General features: G+C 45.6%; 1 protein-coding gene across 1 annotated transcript in view; it reads right to left on the minus strand.

Moving 5' to 3' along the window:
• The window catches only part of LOC141059299 (uncharacterized), a 779,988-nt gene that overhangs the window by 300,935 nt on the left and 465,477 nt on the right, over nt 1–13,576 (minus strand). The window lies entirely within an intron of this gene.

Genomic DNA, 13,576 nt, shown 5'->3' on the forward strand with positions numbered 1-13,576 from the left:
TGCGGCCTCTTGTAAGGCCTCTGCTTCAGCAATGGCGGCTGCAACTTCTTTCTCGGCTGCTAGTTTGTCTAATGCCATTTCTAGATGTGCTTTTTCTAATTTCAATCGTCTTTCCTCTTCTGAAAAGGTCGCTCGTGCCTTTGCGGCTTCGACTCTCGCGCGAGCTCTGGCGACTGCGGAGCTGGTCACTGACCTAGTCGAGCTTCCGGAGTTGACAGAGACGTGTGACCGTGTCTCACATTGGCTTCCCTCTGCTGCTGACATGTTGGTTCTAACGTCACTGATCTATAGTACTGATTGGGTTCGGTGCACTGCGTAGCTTCTAGAAGCGTCGTTTCACTATTCTGTCCTCTTTATGTGTAAGGCGTACATAAATCGACATAAAGCTAACTCCCTTCACGCAACTCATTGATTGGAGAAGTTTCCGTATTCAACTTTTATTGCAATGAAGCAGAGTGAAACTGTGAAACAACAATAGGAGCATTTAGTACATGGTACATACATAGTAAAGTAATAAATGAACTGAAATCACAGATATGTACATAAGTAGTTCCTATTTGAACGGAAACGAGATCTAACTAATGCTGACTACAAAGGAGAAACACAGAAGCGCTGACGTATAGATAGTCCTAAGTCAAAACCTGAATCTCCTTACCGACGGTGCTTCTGTAAGCCGGGAGGCAGAGAGATGCTTCAGTACCACATGGAATGAAAAACTAAAATGGCTCCTGGAGAATAAGGTTATATGATGTCTCCCAGGGGTCAAAGGTAGAGACTACGGTGGCCGGATAGATCAAACAAGAGAAGTAGACTAGAATGAACTCCAAAGCTGTTTGTACAGACAGCCAGTAGGTGGCGCTGTTGCATTATAAATGACAAGCATAAGAAATCACAGAAGGACAATAATTAAACAATTATGAAGAAAGCTGTTAAAGGCTTCACAACCATGATGTGGCAGGTGACCCCTGGGTAGCACGGTTTATTAAGGCCGCAACCAGATCTAGGCCAATAGCTAGTCAAAGGTTACCGTCATGGGACCTGAATCTTGTACTTTCAACACTGACAGGCCCTCCATTCAAACCAATTTACTCGGCACCCCTAAAAATCCTATCACTTAAAGCGGTGCTTCTGGTGGCACTAACATCAGCTCGAAGAGTGAGCGATATTTAAGGCCTCTTTCACACTTCCGTTTTTTACAATCAGTCACAATCCGCCAGGTTTTGAAAAAAAACGGATCCTCAAATTTTTTTTGAGGATCCGTTTTTTTCCCATTGACTTGCATTAATGGCGGATTGTGACGGATTGCTGTCCGTTGCATCCGTTTTTGTGAGGATCCGCCAAAAGTTGCTGTCCGTCACCATCCTCAAAAATTTCAAAACGGAGCTTGTAACGTTTTTTTCTCTGGCGGATCCTGCAAACACTGATTTAACCCGAATTTCTTCTGGGTGCCGGACAAAAAAAAAATCTCTCTCTCTCTCTCTCTCTCTCTCTCTCTCCTTCCCGGCTTTTCAGGATCCGTCTGAAAACGGATCCTGTGCCATCCGTTCACATCAGTTGAGAACGGATCCGCTTGTCCGCCTTTTTGGCGGATTATAACTGATGCAAAAAACTGAAGTGTGAAAGAGGCCTTAGCCTTATCAGCAGGGCCACCTTTTACAAAAATTCTAGAGGATAGTCATCCTAAAACCTGACCCGGCCTATCTACCTAAAGTATCATCACATTTCCACAGGTCCCAAGAGGTAGTCCTTCCTTCCTTCTGCCCAAATCCAAAAAATAAGGGTGAAGAAAAATTCCACACTTTAGATGTTAAAAGGTGCCTAGTACAATACCTAGAGGCCACCAAAAAATGTAGGAAGGAAGGCTCTCTTTGTATGTTTCCAGGGTCCTTGGAAGGGGCTCAAGGCATCCAAGTGTACCCTGGCAAGGTGGATAAGGGATGCAGTTGCCCTGGCATACGCATCCAGTGGAAATACCATCCCGGAGGGGCTGAGAGCTCATTCCACAAGGGCAATGGCGACCTCATGGGCTGAAAGATCTGAGGTATCAATAGAACAAATCTGTAAGGCGGCCACCAGGTCATCACCTTCGCCCTTTTTTAGGCACTATAGATTAGATCTAGCCTCTACGTCTGACCTGACCTTCGGGAGAAGGGTCCTTCAGGCGGTGGTCCCTCCCTAAGCTACCAATCTCTGTAATTCTCTCCGTGGTGCTGTCATGGGTGAGCTTAGTTACTCACCGATAACGGTGTTTCTCGGAACCCATGACAGCACCCGCTTATTCCCCTTCCCTTCACGAGTATGGTGAGCACGTTTTTTCTCTGAGTAGAGTGTTTCCGTTTAGGCACGGTGCTTTTGATAAATAAGCAGTATTATAATATTGTGTATATATTTCTGTTGTCTAACCTGGAGACCCTCTGATTGTAACCAACTGAAGGCGGAGGGGAGGTACCGCCCTTTTTATCTGTAGGTTCCTGTCGCTGAAGGGCGGATCCCCTCTCTCCGTGGTGCTGTCATGGGTTCCGAGAAACACCGTTATCGGTGAGTAACTAAGCTATTCCCATTTGGATACTATTCTAATGGGTCTTAATTACATGCACTTTATTTGAAGCATTATTGGTTGTTTTTGCAGAGTATATATATGGCACAACCTCTAATCTAATTCTATAGCAGGGACACTATTTTTGCACTGGTATTGTACTACACGCCTTTTTGTAATACATGTATATGTCTCATGCTTTTTATAGTGCCTATTATTTGCAATATAGTATCATATACACATTTGTGTACTATCATTATAATCTACATATGGACCTTGTGAGAGTATATTGGACATGTATCTCCTTTTAAAATTCTTTTATGTTTTTGTTACTATATATGAATAAAGGCTATTTATTTTATGGCTATGTACTTCCTGTGCCTTATTGGATGTTGTAGTTGATTGGAAGTGCCATTTATCTAGGCTCAACAATTTGGATACATACATACATACTGTATATATATTCGAGAGATAGATAGCAGAATAGCAGTTAATTCGTTTGTCGGCTTCTGTAAAATAATTGCAGAAGCCGACAGGATAGGAGACATCGTTTACATATAGTAAACCATTACATATCAGGGAGATATACAGTGGGGCAAAAAAGTATTTAGTCAGTCAGCAATAGTGCAAGTTCCACCACTTAAAAAGATGAGAGGCGTCTGTAATTTACATCATAGGTAGACCTCAACTATGGGAGACAAACTGAGAAAAAAAAATCCAGAAAATCACATTGTCTGTTTTTTTTTTTCATTTTATTTGCATATTATGGTGGAAAATAAGTATTTGGTCAGAAACAAAATTTCATCTCAATACTTTGTGATATATCCTTTGTTGGCAATGACAGAGGTCAAATGTTTTCTGTAAGTCTTCACAAGGTTGCCACACACTGTTGTTGGTATGTTGGCCCATTCCTCCATGCAGATCTCCTCTAGAGCAGTGATGTTTTTGGCTTTTCGCTTGGCAACACGGACTTTCAACTCCCTCCAAAGGTTTTCTATAGGGTTGAGATCTGGAGACTGGCTAGGCCACTCCAGGACCTTGAAATGCTTCTTACGAAGCCACTCCTTCGTTGCCCTGGCGGTGTGCTTTGGATCATTGTCATGTTGAAAGACCCAGCCACGTTTCATCTTCAATGCCCTTGCTGATGGAAGGAGGTTTGCACTCAAAATCTCATGATACATGGCCCCATTCATTCTTTCATGTACCCGGATCAGTCGTCCTGGCCCCTTTGCAGAGAAACAGCCCCAAAGCATGATGTTTCCACCACCATGCTTTACAGTAGGTATGGTGTTTGATGGCTGCAACTCAGTATTCTTTTTCCTCCAAACACAACAAGTTGTGTTTCTACCAAACAGTTCCAGTTTGGTTTCATCAGACCATAGGACATTCTCCCAAAACTCCTCTGGATCATCCAAATGCTCTCTAGCAAACTTCAGACGGGCCCGGACATGTACAGGCTTAAGCAGTGGGACACGTCTGGCACTGCAGGATCTGAGTCCATGGTGGCGTAGTGTGTTACTTATGGTAGGCCTTGTTACATTGATCCCAGCTCTCTGCAGTTCATTCACTAGGTCCCCCCGCGTGGTTCTGGGATTTTTTCTCACCGTTCTTGTGATCATTCTGACCCCACGGGGTGGGATTTTGCGTGGAGCACCAGATCGAGGGAGATTATCAGTGGTCTTGTATGTCTTCCATTTTCTAATTATTGCTCCCACAGTTGATTTCTTCACTCCAAGCTGGTTGGCTATTGCAGATTCAGTCTTCCCAGCCTGGTGCAGGGCTACAATTTTGTTTCTGGTGTCCTTCGACAGCTCTTTGGTCTTCACCATAGTGGAGTTTGGAGTCAGACTGTTTGAGGGTGTGCACAGGTGTCTTTTTATACTGATAACAAGTTTAAACAGGTGCCATTACTACAGGTAATGAGTGGAGGAAAGAGGAGACTCTTAAAGAAGAAGTTACAGGTCTGTGAGAGCCAGAAATCTTGATTGCTTGTTTCTGACCAAATACTTATTTTCCACCATAATATGCAAATAAAATGAAAAAAAAACAGACAATGTGATTTTCTGGATTTTTTTTTCTCAGTTTGTCTCCCATAGTTGAGGTCTACCTATGATGTAAATTACAGACGCCTCTCATCTTTTTAAGTGGTGGAACTTGCACTATTGCTGACTGACTAAATACTTTTTTGCCCCACTGTATCTATGTCAGTGACTACTAATTTTATTAGTGTGTTTGTGTAAAATTTTGGATCTGTAGGTGTTAAATGAAGGAATATAATCAGGAAAAAAAATTGCGTGGGCTGCCACGTAATTTTCTTTGCCAGAGAGCTAAGGCCAGTGACTGAGGGCAGATATTAATAGCCTAGAAAGCGACCATTGTTTTTGCCCCCCTGGCTAAAAATATCTGCCTCCAGCTACCCCAGAAAAGGTGCATCTTTAAGATGCGCCAATTCTGGCACTTAGCCTCTCTCTTCTCATTGCCCTATAGTGGGTGGCATATGGAGTAATAAGGGGTTAAAGTCACCATGCTATTGTAAGGTGACATTAAGCCCAGTTAATAATGGAGAGGTGTCAATAAAACACCTTTCCATTATTAATCCAATAATCCAATAGTATGAAAAAAATTTAAAAAAACACAAACACAAAGAATAAAGTCTTTTAATGAAATAATTAAACATACAGGTTTCCCATCTTTATTAAACTCCCAATCCAAGCAAAGCCATCGTTCTCCTGTAAAAAATAAAAAACAAACAATATCCCATACCTGTCCGCCATACAGTCATGTCCCACAGCACAATCCATCTCAAGGGGTTAAATAGTTTATAACCAGGAGCGGTGCTAATGCTACCAGCCCAGCTGTAAACCACTGCGGAATGAATGAAAAGCTGCCTGCGCAGCCTCCTCGCCTGACCGGACAAACTCTGTGGCGTCGGAAAGTTTCGGAACATTTTCCCACTCTGCCTAGTTTACCTCAGGTCAGGCGGGGCCTCTGGACAGCCTCAGTGTATTCTATCTTTTGTATTATAACATGTCAGTGTGATTTTACTTTATAGCCGCATTTGAATTGCCGACTTTTCAAAGAACACCAGTGCGTAAAAATCAGACAGAACTAGCATGGTGTGAGTGCTGTCTGATTTTTTTCTCGCACCCATTGACGAGTCTTATCCGAGATACACAGCAATATGGAACATGCTGCGATTTTTTTTCTCAGTCCAATTTCGGCTGAGAAAAAATTTGTAAATGAGATGTCACCTATTGAATAACATTGGTCCAAGTGCAATCCGTTTTTTTAATGTATTGCACTCGTCCGTATTTCTTGCAAGTGAGTACAAGCCCTCAGCCCAAGAGGGTTAGGCAGGGCTTAGGTATCCTGCTCGACAATAAGTGCGGAACCTATTTAGGGTCTTAGGGCAGACATAGGTGACGTTAGTTCGGCCTAGGGGTCTCCACTCCCTGCTTTCCTAGCTTTGGGCTCCCCTTCCCCTTTTGTGTTGCACTTAGGCTGTCTTACACCTTGCGTGACATTAACACCTGCCGTTCACATTTGCAAGAGGAAAAAAAAATTAAAAAATCTGACCCTTTTTTTATTTATTTATTTTTTTTGCAGGATCCATGGATTCTGTTGCTAGCAGAGCAGCTGCAGAGGTTGGCACTGGAGGTGACTGACCTTCGCTCTGAAGTTCAGCATCAGGGACAGCGGCTGCAGGATCCTATTGTGGGGGACCCTGCAGATAGGTGGGTCCAGCTTGATCCCAAAATTGCCCTCCCAAACAGGTTTTCTGGGAGTAGGGACAAGCTTTTTGTGTTTAAGGAGGCATGCAAATAGTACGTTAAACTGCGTCCTTACTCCTCTGGAGAAGAGGAGCAACAAGTAGGAACTGTTATTTCACTGTTGCAAAGGGAACCTCAGTCCTGGGCCTTTTTCTCCATCCACCACAGGATTCTATGTGTCTGCAGTCTGTGGAGGAGTTTTTTTTAGGACTCTAGCCCTTATCTATCATGATCCTGACCGTATTTCCTTGGCTGAATCCAAGCTGGGTCGCATTCAGCAAGGGAATAGATTAGTGGAGACTTATAGCTCTGAATTCCGCAGGTGGTCAACTGATACCAAATGGATTGACCGACTCTTAGAAGCCAATTCCTTCAGGGCATCACTGAAAGGTTAAAGGATGCTTTAGCAGTATATGAAAGTCCTGTGTCATTGAAGGCTGCCATGTCCTTAGATATTTGGTGGATAAATGCCTGCGAGACAGATGGGTAAGACCACCTACTTCTGAGTCCTCTTTCTGGGACAAGATCCTGGCGTTGGGGGTGAACCTATACTGGTGGAGTTAGAGGAACCCATGCAGTTGGGATGTACATTCACATCTCGTGTTTCCCCCTGATATATGCAAAGAAAAGGGTGTATTTTTTGTGGGAAGAATGGACATTTTATTGGGGCATATCCTGCAATCCCAAAGCAAAAAGAGACTCTATTAACCCTTGGGAGCCATGAGCTTGATAATCAAGGGGTGTGTTCATCATCAACCTGCAATTCTCACTGTGTCCTGACAGCAGAGGTAGTGTTAGAGGGTGGGTCTGAAAAAATGTCTGTATTTGTAGACAGAGGAGCTGGAGTCGGTATGGTGGCTGCTGAGTTTGCTATAACTCAAGGTCTGGCTAAACCTATTCCTATTTGCGCCATCAACTCAACACCACTTGCACAGAGAACACTGACACAAATTGTTCTTAACATAAGACTGAAGGTGGGGTCTTTTCATTATGAAGTAATCCCTTGTTATGTCCTGAAGGGTCTCCACACTCCAATGGTTCTGGGTTTGCCCTGGTTGGTGAAGTATAATCTAACTGTGGATTGGCAATCCAGAGAGATTGTGAAGTGAGATTACTGTCATGGTAGCTGCCTAAACGTTTCCCCTTCTGCTATATCTACAGGGATCGTACCAACATTTTTGTCTGGCTTTGAGGACCCTGCCCCAATTTTGAAGAAGGGGGATGTGTTCGAGGCTCAGTGGGACGCCCCTGCCTCCTGCCCTTCAGGGAGGTTATTTGTGCCATCTAAGTTGCACTGCAATGTAATGAGAGAATTTCATAAATATGTACTTGCTGGCCACCAGGGTGGTAAGGCAACCATGGACCTCCATTCTCATTGTTTTTGGTGGTAGGGGTTGCTTCAGGATGTGGCTGAACAAGTGTCTACCTTCAATGTTTGCACACATTCTAAAGTACCACATACCTGTCCATCTGGTCCTGTTTTGCCACTTCCTGTTTCTAACATGGTCTTGGGAGACAGGTATAAGCATATGACTCAGTAAAGAGATATGTGGAACCTCTTGAGTCCTCATAATTATTATTATTTATTTATATAGCACCATTGATTCCATGGTGCTGTACATGAGCAGGGGTTACATACAAATTACAGATATCACTTACAGTAAACAAACTAACAATGACAGACTGATACAGAGGGGAGAGAGGACCCTGCCCTTTCGGGCTTACATGCTACAGGATGGTGGGGAAGGAGACAGTAGGTTGGTGGGTTGCAGCAGTTTCGGTGTTGGTTGAGGTGATATCACCGGTAGTGGTGAGAGAGAAGGAGGTAGCGGGGTCATTGCAGGCTGTAGGCTTTCTTGAAGAGGTGAGTTTCCAGGTTCCGTCTCAAGGATCCAAATGTGGTTGATAGTCGGACTTGTTGGGCAAAGAATTCTAGAGAATAGGGGCTATTCAGGAGAAGTCTTGGAGGCGGTTGGGTGAGGAGCGAATAAGTGTGGAGGAGAGAAGGAGGTCTTGGGAGGACCGGAGATTACGTAAGGGAAGGTATCGGGAGATTAGTTCAGAGACATATGGGAAAGACAGGTTATAGATGGCCTTGTAGGTCAGTATTAGTAATTTAAACTGCATATGCTGAGGGAATGGGAGCCAGTGAAGAGATTTGCAGAGGGAAGTAGCGAGGAGAGAGATGAATTAGTCGGGCGGCAGCGTTAAGGATGGACTGGAGAGGTGCGAGGGTGTTAGCAGGGAGACCACAGAAAAGGATGTTGCAGTAGTCGAGGCGGGAGATGATGAGGGCATGCACAAGCATTTTAGTAGATTGAGGGTTGAGGAAAGGATGGATTCTGGAAATATTTTTGAGCAGGAGGCGACAGGAGGTAGAGCTTGGATGTGCGGTTTGAAGGACAGGGCAGAGTCAAAGGTTACTCCGAGGCAGCGGACTTCCGGTACTGGGGAAAGTGTGATGTCATTAATTGTTATAGCTAGGTCGGGTAAGGAAGATCTGTGAGATGGAGGAAAGATGATGAGTTCAGATTTCATAGGATCATAGAATCGTAGAGTTGGAAGGGACCTCCTGGGCCATCTGGTCCAACCCCCTGCTCAAAGCAGGATTCGCTAAATCATCTCAGTCAGATGTCTGTCCAGCCTCTGCTTGAAGACTTCCATTGAAGGAGACCTCACCACTTCTCGTGGCAGCTTGTTCCACTCATTGATCACTAACTGTCAAAAAGTTTTTTCTAATATCTAATCTGTGTCTCCTCCCATTCAGTTTCATCCCATTGCTTCTAGTCTTTCCTTGTGCAAATGAGAATAAAGTTGATCCTTCTACAATGTGACAGCCCTTTAGATATTTGTAGACAGCTATTAAGTCTCCTCTCAGTCTTCTCTTTTGCAAACTAAACAATCCCAAATCCTGCAACCTTTCCTCATAAGACAGGGTTTGCAGACCGGTCACCATTCTGGTTGCTCTTTTCTGAACTTGCTCCAGTTTGTTGATGTATTTTTTAAAATGTGGTGCCCAAAACTGGACACAATATTCCAGATGAGGTCTGACCAAAGAGGAGTAGAGGGAAATAATGACTTCACGTGATCTAGACTGTATGCTTCTGTTAATACATCCTAGAATTGCATTTGCCTTTTTTGCTGTTGCATCACACTGTTGACTCATATTCAGTCTGTGATCTATTAGTATACCCAAGTCTTTTTCACATGTGCTGTTGCTTAGGCCTATTCCTCCCATTCTGTATATGCTTTTTTGTCCACATTAAGCTTGAGGAAGCGAGAGGAGAAGAAGGAGGATATGGCTGATAGATACTCTGGGATTCTGGACAGCAGAGAGGTGACGTCTGGGCTAGAGAGGTAGATCTGAGTGTCATCAGCATAAAGGTGGTAGAGGAATCCGTGGGACTTTGAGTTGCCCCAGACCAAGGGTATAGTTTCAGAAGAGTAGGGGTCCTAATACAGAGCCTTGGGGGACTCCAACACAGAAAGGGTGGGAAGAGGTTTTGGTGTGGGAGTGGTAGACGCTGAATGTGCGGTTGGAAAGGTATGAGGAGATCCAGGATAGGGCAAGGCCTTTGATGCCAAAGGAGGAGAGGATCTGTAGTAGGAGGCCGTGGTCAACTGTGTCGAATGCAGAGGACAGGTCTAGAAGCAGGAGTATAGAGTATTGTCCATTTGATTTGGCTGTAAGTAGGTCGTTAGTAATTTTGGCCAGGGCTGTCTCAGTGGAGTGATGGGGCGGAAACCAGATTGTAGATTGTCAAAGAGCAAGTTAGATGATAGGTGGGAGGAAAGATCAGCGTGGACATGCTGTTCCAGGAGTTTGGAAGCGAATGGGAGCAACAATATTGGGCGATAGCTGGACATAGCAGTTGGGTCGAGGGTTGGCTTTTTAAGGATAGGCGTGATTGTGGCATGTTTGAAAGCCGAAGGGAAGGTACCGGACATTAGTGATGAGTTGAAGAGGTGGGTTAGGGATGGGATAAGGCTAGTTTCACACTAGCGTTTTTGAGCGCAGTGACGGCCTGCCCACGGCCGCCGCTAAGCCCCGCCTCCGCCGGTAGCTCTGCCTACCGGCGCATGACGCTGCATGCGCCCTGCGTCCCCTATCTTTATCACTGGGGGCGCAGGCTGTGCGCAGGATGCATTTGGCGGTGCATGCGTCCTTTTGACGGTGCGCCGACCTGCGCCAAACGCAACCTGCTGCAGTTTGGTTGCGCCGGCGCACCGTCAAAAAGGCGCATGCGCCGCCAAACGCATACTGCGCACGGCCTGCGCCCCCAGTGATAAAGATAGGGGACGCAGGGCGCATGCAGCCTCATGCGCCGGTAGGCGGAGCTACCGGCGGAGGCGCGGCAGGGGGCGGGGCTTAGCGGCGGCCGTGCGCAGGCCGTCACTGCGCTCAAAAACGCTAGTGTGAAACTAGCCTAAGTGTGGTGGTGAGGTTGGAGAGGTGGTGGGATGGGATGGGGTCAAGTGCACAGGTTGTGAGGTGCGATTTGGAGAAGAGACGATTAAGCTCCCCTTCAGTGATGTTGGAGAGTGAGGTTATGGGGTTTGGGCATTGGTCTGGTATACAAAGGGGTTATGGTGGTTGAGTGATGATGACTTGCCTTGTTTGGTCAATCTTGTTTTTGAAGTGTGTGGCAAAGTCCTCGGCAGAGATGAGGGAGGTTGGAGGAGGCAGTGGTGGGCGGAGGAGGGAGTTAAAAGTTTTGAATAACTGTTTGGGGTTGTAAGATAGGGAAGATACGAGAGTTGTGAAGTAGGCCTGTTTAGCAGAGGTGAGGGCAGATTTGAAATCGAGTGTTGCCTGTTTTAATGTGGTGAAGTCATCTTGCGAATTTGTTTTCTTCCAGCGCCGCTCTGCATTCCTGGACACTTGCCGGAGCTTTTTAGTGGTGTTATTGTGCCAGTGTTGTCTGTTGATACGTCGCATTCTGCCATGAACGAGAGGGGCAACCGCGTCAATAGCTGATGCGAGAGTGGCATCGTAGAAAGCAGTGGCACCGTCTGTGTCATGGAGTGAGGATATGGATGCCAGTGGTAGAATAGTCAGAGAGCACGTGGGTGTCTAGGTGTGCAAGGTTTCTGCGGGAGTGCGCGTGTTGCTGGACATGGGTGCCAGGTGAGGAGGACAGGGATGAGAAAGTGAGTAGATGGTGGTCAGATAGAGGGAGAGGGGAGGCGGTGAAGTTAGAAAGAGAGCAGAGACGGGTGAAGACCAGGTCTAATGTGTGTCCGTCTTTGTGGGTGGCTGAGGAGGACCACTGAGCAGGGCTGGATTATAGGAGGGGCAGGCGGGGCTTCAGCCCCGGGGCCCCCACCACAAGAGCTTCTAAGGGGGCCCGGGCCCCCACCACTGGGCAGCGACCGCCATTTTATTAACGCAGCGCGAGGATAAATATTAGACGCCGTCATGCTGAGATGAACTAGGCATACCGGTACCGCCTCATCCTCTCCTGTCACGCCTCCTCTCCTGTCACGCCTCCTGTCCTGTGGATCTTCTCTGCCTGCTCGCCGCGTTCACGAGCATCGTGCGCCCGCCGCCTGCTGTGTACGGTCCCGCCAATCAACTCTGCAGCGCCACGGTGATTAACCCCATTGCCTCCAGGCTCCAGCTAGCTATATATTTATATATAGCTCCTGTCTGTGCCGGCCGCGGCTGTTTGTGGAGACTAGTGGTGCGCACAGAGATGACGTCATCGCTGTGCTCACGTGTCCAGACACAGCCATGGCCGGCACAGACAGGAGGACGAGCGATGCTGCAGGGATCGTGGCCGGCTCCACACAGGTCAGCGGCGCTGCTGCCGGCATAGACGGGAGGAGGAGCGATGCTGCTGGAGTGAGGAAAGGTGAGTATAAACGTTTATTTTTGTGTGCCACAGGATACAGGCCATATAGCAGGATGGGGGTATATAGCAATATAGGTGTATATAGCAGGATGCATGGGGTATATAAGAGTATGGGGGAGGGGGTATATAGCAGGATGGGGGTATATAGCAGGATGCGGCCATACACCAGGATGGGGTATATTATGAGCAGGATGAGGGGCCTGAGGGCATATATAGCAGGATGTGATAAATAGCAGGATGCGGTCAAATGCCAGGAAGGGGTATATAGCAGGATGGGAGCACATAGATATGAGTATGCTCAGACACAACTGCTGGAATTCACTCGTGAGATCTATGGTTTGTATGTCATATTTTTTTTCTGTAAAGGTACAGCATGGCTGAGCGAAGAATTGATAGGCATAAAACACCAAGATCATATAGTAGTGGTGCTCAGAAGAGGAACAAAGCTATAGAAAAGAAAAGAAGAAGAGATGGTTTTCTTAAAAAGACTCAGAAGCTGAGCAACTATTTTTGCCAAATTTTGCCAGATGATTTGCGTGAGCTACAGTGACAATCCAGTAGAGGTAGGTGAAAGCAAATGCATACCTATGAACATTTATTTTTTTAATTTAAAAAAAAAACCAAAAAACATTTATTTTGTCTTGCAGCAGAGGTTCACAATATTTGTTACATAGCTGATGAGGAAAATGAATTAACCCAAGCTGCTAGTAAAGAAGACAATAAAGAAAAATATGATGAACGTGTTGTTGGTAATGTGCATCCAAGAAAATCTGGAGAAGAGGACTTCACAGCTAATGTAGCGGAAGATGACTACCATCTTACAGCAGATGAAAGGGAAGAACATGATGTAATGGATATAGGTGAAGCAGATGACCAAGCAGATGATAAAAAGCAAGAAGAACTAGTGTGTACACGGCTGTTAGAGGACAGCAAATCTACCATTCAAGTATTGTAGGTCATTCAAGTCCTGCTTATGGTGATGAAGAAGCTCATCTATCATCTGAAGCAGTAGATTGTGCCTGTGATTCTATAAATGCTGGAGTATGTAATGACATCGGTCTTTGGCCTCAAACTTTTAGCTCAGAATTTATAGATTTTTGGGCCACTGAAGGATCAAAAAAGCTTCAGAACTGCACATCAACGCTATTAGAAAAGTCAGTCTCGCAACTGTGTAAAACAGGAAAAGAAATATTTGAGAGAAAATGTAGCAAAAATATTTTCAGTCGAAGAAATAAGAATGGTGAATCAGTCAATCGATCTTGGCTCTGCTTCTCACCAAGCACAGGCAAAGTGTATTGTTATGTCTGTAAACTTATTACACCACAAAAGGAGAACCTTTCTGGGGAAGGTTTTGGAGACTGGAAGCATGTGCATGCATGTATTGCTGAACATGAGGTATCAAAGTCCCATCTTAC

This window comes from Dendrobates tinctorius, unplaced genomic scaffold, assembly GCF_039654945.1.
Source record: "Dendrobates tinctorius isolate UK_male_01 unplaced genomic scaffold, ASM3965494v1 ptg000226l, whole genome shotgun sequence".
Taxonomy (NCBI): domain Eukaryota; kingdom Metazoa; phylum Chordata; class Amphibia; order Anura; family Dendrobatidae; genus Dendrobates; species Dendrobates tinctorius.